Source organism: Penaeus vannamei, chromosome 10, assembly GCF_042767895.1.
Source record: "Penaeus vannamei isolate JL-2024 chromosome 10, ASM4276789v1, whole genome shotgun sequence".
Classification (NCBI taxonomy): domain Eukaryota; kingdom Metazoa; phylum Arthropoda; class Malacostraca; order Decapoda; family Penaeidae; genus Penaeus; species Penaeus vannamei.
In genome coordinates, this window is record NC_091558.1 from 38242400 (window position 1) to 38249899 (window position 7500).

General features: G+C 35.1%; 1 protein-coding gene across 1 annotated transcript in view; it reads right to left on the minus strand.

Moving 5' to 3' along the window:
- Window positions 1-6925: 6925 nt before the first annotated feature.
- LOC113823986 (protein glass-like) overlaps window positions 6926-7500 on the minus strand; it is an 11557-nt gene continuing 10982 nt past the window's right edge. Inside the window, exon 7 of the mRNA XM_070125969.1 lies at window positions 6926-7500. This exon is cut by the window's right edge and continues 371 nt beyond it. The gene's annotated coding sequence lies outside the window, so the exon portion shown is untranslated.

Genomic DNA, 7500 nt, shown 5'->3' on the forward strand with positions numbered 1-7500 from the left:
CTTCCTCTCTTTTCTCTTTTCCTCCCTCTCCCTCTCTCTCCCTCTCTTCTCTCTCTCTCTCTCTCTCTCTCTCTCTCTCTCTCTCTCTCTCTCTCTCTCTCTCTCTCTCTCTCTCTCTCTCTCTCCTCTCCTCGTTGTTTTTTTCTGTCTGTTCTTTTCTTTTCTCTTCTCTTCCTTCTTCTTCTCTCTCTCTCTCTCTCTCTCTCTCTCTCTCTCCCCTCTCTCTCTCTCTCTCTTTTTCTTTTCTTTTTTCTCTCTTTTTCTCTCTCTCTCTCTCTCTCTCTCTCTCTCTTCTCTCTCTCTCTCTCTCTTTCTCTCTCTCTCTCTCTCTCTTTTTTCTCTTTTTCTCTTTTTTCTCTCTTTTTTCTCTCTCTCTCTCTCTCTCTCTCTCTCTCTCTCTCTCTCTCTCTCTCTTTCCTCCTCCCCTCTTCTTCTCTCTCTCTCTCTCTTTCTTCCCCCCTCTTCTCTCTCTCTCTCTCTCTTTTTTCTTTTCCTTCTCTCTCTCTTTTTCTCCCCTCTTTTCTCTCTCTCTCTCTCTCTCTCTCTCTCTCTTCTTCTCTCTCCTCTCTCCCTCTGTTTTCTTTTTGTTTTCTATTGTTTTTCTTTTTTTTTCTGTTGTTGTGTGTGTGTGTGTGTGTATGGGTGTGTGTGTGCGTATGGGTGTGTTTGTGAGTATGTGTGTGTGTGAAACCTTCCGCGCATTCTCTACTCAGCATCATGCCACGCGCGAGTAAGAACGCCTATGTCCCAATCACCAATTTTCCGTCACCATAGAACAAACACCCTTTCTCTCATCACGCAACTGCAGCCAACTTTTCCCAAGACGAAAAGATCCCTTGCAATACGTCCTTATCAGATTTCATAAATCAACATGGTTCTCGCTCTTAATATGATACATTTTATCATTCTCTGTATTGTATCAATATTTTCATTTTTATTACCTATGTATTTCTTTGCTGAGTGGATAGTGAAGCTCTAGAGAGGCAATGTTAAACAACAATAAGTATATACAGTATGATGTATTAATTGTCATCTTTGTTTATTATCAGTGGTATTACGATTATTAAATGTTTTTTTTATCATTATCAACAGTATTCTAGTCATTACTCCTATTAATTTTACTATTATCGGAACTAGCACGGTTGAGATTGATAAAAACCGTAATGATTATGAACCGGGGATAAAATATTTGTAAATTGGATGAAATCGCTTTTAGATCGTTCAAATATGCTTTTAAAACATTTACGTCGAACCTAAAAGTTTTTGACATGTAATAACTCACATTCAAAATATATCTGCCTTTTTTTACATACTTACAAGTACATATGTTAATCATTATTAAAATGATATGTATTTCCTCAAAATTTCTTGAAAGTGTGACAAGACTCGATTCTCTGAACGGGACATGTAATAACAAAATTATTTTTCTCTGAACGAGTAACACATTTAAATTCATCTTCCTTTCCACTGAGTTGTACAATATGATATCAAAGTCTGAATAAAAAAAAAAAAAAGAGTTTAATCTGGACACACGCGTATGACTTCCCTAAGGCTTATAATAGTTATATCATTTTCATAATAATTACCATGTTTTAAATACCATGAATAGAATCTGAACAACGCTCAGATTACTTTACCTGATAAGAGTATATTATATTTGAACAAAGTATATATCCTAATGACATATCCAGTTATACATAGATGGTTATTATAAGTAATTTTAGACGGCTTATGTCTAACAGAATATCTTAAGCAGAGAGAGAGAGAGAGAGGGAGAGAGAGAGAGAGAGAGAGAGAGAGAGAGAGAGAGAGACAGAGAGAGAGACAGAGAGAGAGAGAGAGAGAGAGAGAGAGAGAGAGAGAATGAGTGAGACATAGAGAGAGAGATACAGATAGATAGATAGATAGAGAAATAGAGAGAGAGAGAATGAGTGAGACAGAGAGAAAGACAGAGAGAGATGGAGACAGAGAAAGAGATAGAGATAGAGATAGATAAATAGAAAGAGAAATAAAGAGAGAAAGAGAGAAACTTAAACCACATATTACTACTTCAACAGAACCTTCTACTTTGTCAGATATAGAAAGATTTACCCACAAATTAAGATATAAAACAGAAACACAAAATAAAAGCAAGCGAATTAGGAAAAAAACATAGATAATTTGATAAAAGAAAAAGAAATAGATAAATATGAATATACTTTATCCATCACAACTCATCCGAATTCCCTTAGTACAATTGCACCATGAATAAGATTGCCATTGCTAGCAAGTTGTATCCAAAACACCAGCTGGAGAAATACCTGTGCAGAAATAGGACAAAGGGAAAAGAAAAAAGAAAGAAAAGGAAAAGAAAAAAGACGAAAGAAAAGAGAAGAGGTGCATAAGTCAGACAAAGAAAGAGAAAATAAAGAGGAAAGGGGAGGTGCATAGATAACACAAAGAAAGAGAAACAAAAAGAGAAGGAAGTACATGAATAAAACAAAGAAAGAGAATGAGAAGAGAAAGAAAAAGTACGTAAATAAAAGAGAGAGAAACAAAAGAGAAAGGAAGACGCCCATCGATAAACCAAAGAAAAAGAAAGACAAAGGAAGATGTGGATTAATAAGACACATAAAGAGAAACAAAAAAGGAAGGAAAAAGTGCATAAATAAGATAAAGAAAGAGAAGAGGAGAAGAGAATAAATAAGACAAATAAAGAGAGAGAAGAAAGCATGAATAAGACAAAGAAAGAGAAGAGAAGAAAATAAAAATAAGACAAAGAAAGAGAAGTGAAGGAGAGCATAAATAAGACGAAGAAAGAGAAGAGAAGAAAGCACAAATAAAACAGAGAAATAGAAGAGAAGAAAAGCATAAATAAGACAAAGAAAGAGAAGAGAAGAAAATAAAAATTAGACAAAGGAAGAGAAGAGAAGAAAACATAAACAACACAGAAAAAGAGAAGAGAAGAAAATAAAAATAAGACAAAGTAAGAGAAGAGAAGAAGAGCATAAACAAGACAAAGAAAGAAAAGAGAAAGAGAAGAGAAGAAGAAAGCCTAAATAAGACAAAGAAAAGAGAAAAAAGTGCATAATTAAAACAAAGAAAAAAATCAAACAAAAGAGACAGGAAGAGTTGCATAAACATAACAAAGATAAACAAGAGAGAAACAGAAGAGAAGGAAGAGAGAGAAAGGACAAGAAGTAACGCGCCTTCTCAAGCAACATAAGAAAAGCCTTTTAAACATCTCAAGATTTCTTGGGACGCGAGAAGGAGGCGCCTGACTAACGCGTGTCTATATTTGGTAATATCTATTTTATCTACTTTTTTCTATAACATTCTAGAATTAAATATCTATCTATGACCTTTATTAACTCGTATTTCCCTCCTCTAGCACGTGTGGCTTTGTGGATGTGCATAATGGGACTGTCGATAAGGGTTAAAGTGCAATGTATTTTCATTGGATTTCCTCAGAAGTGTGACTAGACTGGATCTTCTTAATAGGAATCGGAAATTTTATAACTGAAGTATGTTTCTTTGAAGAAAATGCGAGTCTTCGTTCTCTGAAAGACGAATCCATATACATATATATGTATATATATGTATATACTCATATATATGCATATATGTATATATGTATATATGTATATATGTATATATGTATATATGTATATATATATATATATATATATATATATATATATATATATATATATATACATATATATATATATATATATATATATATATATATATATATATATATATATATATATATATGTGTGTGTGTGTGTGTGTGTGTGTGTGTGTGTGTGTGTGTGTGTGTATCTATCTATCTATCTATCTATCTATCTATCTATCTATATTTATATATATATATATATATATATATATATATATGTATATATATATATATATATATATTCATATATATATATATATATATATATATATATATATATATATTCATATGTGTGTGTGTATGTATATATATATATATACATATATATATATATATATATATATATATATATATATATACATATATATATATATATATATATATATATATATATATATATATATATATATATGCACACACGAATACGCACACAAACACACATACTTACATGTATATATATGTATATGTGTGTGCATAGTATACACATGTGCAGTATATGTACATATGTTTATGTATCATTTTATGCACAAACTACAATTTAAGCAATATAAAAGCATTTAATCTAATATGTTATATCATATAAATACTAGTTGTAAACCTTGATTTGGTTGTTTGAGGTAAAAGTGCATACAGAACCAGACACAAACACAGTGTCATAGGGAAGGGTAAGTTAATTGAGGCAAATACTCACCATAATATTCTCAAAAACATCATCATTACTTCCCTTGGATGTTGAGACAAGAGGAAAGGACAGTCTTGCAGGTTACACATTCATAACTTTATTCATAGAGTTTACATTTCTTTGGTATATAACATGCACTATTTATCATGAAAAAGATCGTTGTTTTATTTAATATTCACAATCCTGAGTATTACAACGTTTATGCGTAAAATGACGTACAAGTCCAGCGCCTTATCTTTCATATCCGACGCCCAAGCCCCCTGGTTCACGTAGCTTTTCTTTATCTTAATTCTATCTCAAATTTCTTTGGTATTCTTCCGCGTCAACTTCCGGTGTGTGAGGGATAATCAACCTTAGTCACTGGTAATGAATATTTAGCCGTAGATTTTTTCTCATTTTCCGAATTTTTTTTCTCTTCCTCTCTCTCTCACTCACTCTCTCTTTTGATTTCCGTGTCTCTGATTGGCTGGAGAAGGCCTCGGGAACAGCCAATCACAGGCGGACAAGCTTGCGATTCGTCCGGGCGTTAGGTGTGTTATTGATCCGGGGTTCTGAGTCACAGGGGGAGGGGGAGGTGGCTGTGTCGAGGGGGGGGGGCGCAAACGTTCTGCGAATTCTCCCCCCCACCCCCACCTCTCCTGTTGTGTCCCCCGATGCTAATTGTCTGCACGGAAATGGATGTATTCGTTCGCGGTGACTAGTAATATCAATGATAATTATTGACGATGATAATAATAGTAATAATGATAGTAATGATAATAATAATGATAGTAATAACAATAATAACGATAGCAATAAAAATAATAATGACAATAATGACGATAATGATTATGATATCAATAATAATAATAATGATAATAATAACACTGGTAGTATTGCTAAGAACGATGATAATAACATCAATAATAATAAAAAAAAACAATAATGATAGATGACTGAAGGGACCAAATGAGACCAGCCTTTGAACGGAGGAGCCGGTCTATGCACGGACCGAAAGACCACCAGTTCGCAGCCTGACGTACGTTCCTTGTGCCACCAACAGGACGCAGCGAAGAGGCCGCCAGAGATCCCAGTGGCTTCCCGGGATCGAATCTTCTGTGGCTGAAGAGTTCGAAACCACTGTCTGTCGCGGGGAAGGGAGTGGTTTCTGTTTCTTTTTGAAGGGGGGGGGAAGGAGGCGGAGGTTGCTATAGGAAGAGGGGAGTGGGTGTTGCAAGAAGAGGGGAGTGGGTGTTGCAAGAAGAGGGGAGTGGGTGTTGCAAGAAGAGGGGGCGGGTTGCAAGAAGAAGGGGGTGTTCTACAAGAGGAAGGGTAGTTTTCTGCAAGAGGAGCGGGGTGTTTTTTCTATAAGAGGAAGGGGTGTCCTTCTCTGCAAGAATAGGAGAGTTGCTTTTTTTTGCAAGAGGAAGGGGAGTCCTGTAAGAAGAAGGAGTCCCTTTCTGCAAGAAGAGGAGAGGTACTTTTTTTGCAAGAAGAACGGATATTTCAAGGGAAAGGGGGGGCTATATATCTGCAAGGGGTCTGGTAAAGGGTGAATCTAACCTACACTAGTCTAATCTACAGTAGACCAGCCCGTCAAAGACTAGGCTAGGTTTATAGAGAGCGGCGCCCGAAAGAGGATAGGAGACGGGGATAGAAGCCACAGAACGACATCGAGAACCGACCTTTTAACTCGATAGACATAATTCAAACCAACGAATAGACAGCAAAGACACAAATCAAGAGAGACAGAGAAGCAGACACTGCGGCGAAATCTGATATCCCTCGATGGTGGGCGTGGCTTAACGTGTCTTGATCGACGACGCAATTAATCTAATGGAAATTGAGGGATTTAACTACCGTAAATAAGCAAATGGCAACTGCTCCGTCGACGTCGAGGAAAGCGGGGGTAGGGGTGGTGGGGGGGGTGGGGGTGAAGCAAGACAGATAGTGAACTACGAAGCGAAATAGAGGTGGATAAACGAGGAAAAGAAACACACTGATATTGGTAATGAAACAATGATGGTGGTGATGATGATGAATGATGCTAGTGATACTAATAATGATGATGATGATACTAATGACAGAAATTATAAGAGTAATGATAATGATGATGATGATAATAATAATAATAATAATAAGAATAAGGATAACAATAATAATAATAATGATAATGATGATGATGATGATGATAATAATAATAATAACAATAATAATAATGATGGTGATGATGATGATGATGATAATAATGATAATGATAATGATAATGCTGATAATGATGGTAATGATAACGATGGTGATAATAATAATATTAATGATAGGAATAATGACAATGAGAATGAGAATGATAATAATGACAGTAAATAATGATAATGATAATAATGGTAATAATGATAATAATAATAATAATAATAATAATAATAATAATAATAATAATAATAATAATAATAATAATAATAATAAAATTAGAATGATGATTATGATAACAAAGATACTAATAATGATAATGGTATTAATGATAACAAAAGTAAGAATCCTATTTATAATCACAATGAATATAAAATGATAAAAAAAACTACAGTGTGGCTCACATGTGGTTCCAGCGCCAGTCAACATTTATTTCCTGTTTTTTGTGTTTTTTCTTTGTTTTCTTGTTCTTCTTCGTCTTCTTGTTGTTCTCTGTTGTCTCCAGTTTCTTGTTCTTCCATTTTTTCTTCTTGTCCTTCTTTTCCTTTTTCCATTTCTGCTGATTTCTTCGTCATCTTTATCTACAACGCCTAAAATTTTGTTAATTGTTTTCTCCACCTTCTTCCATTTTTCGTTTTCTTGTCCTTCTTTGTTTCCTTTTTTTTCGTTTTTCCTTTGTCATTTCTTTATCCGCCTCGTCCTCTTCCTGGGGCGGCGTGGGCGTGAGGGAGAGAGAAAAGCACGGGCGCTGAACCTGGGACCCGTCATGCTGTTTAGCTAACATGCACATACGACGCGAGACGAACGAACAGGCAGCGGCGGAGTGAGAGGTCAGAGAGTGAGGGAGGGAGTGAGGGAGGGAGGGAGGGAGGTGGAGGGAACAGGCGGGCGTGGGACGATTCGGGAATAAGAGGGAGGAACTAAAAAAAATAATAAATAGATAAAAAAAAAGATTTAAAAAAAGGAAGAATCGTCATCGTATACCATAATAATG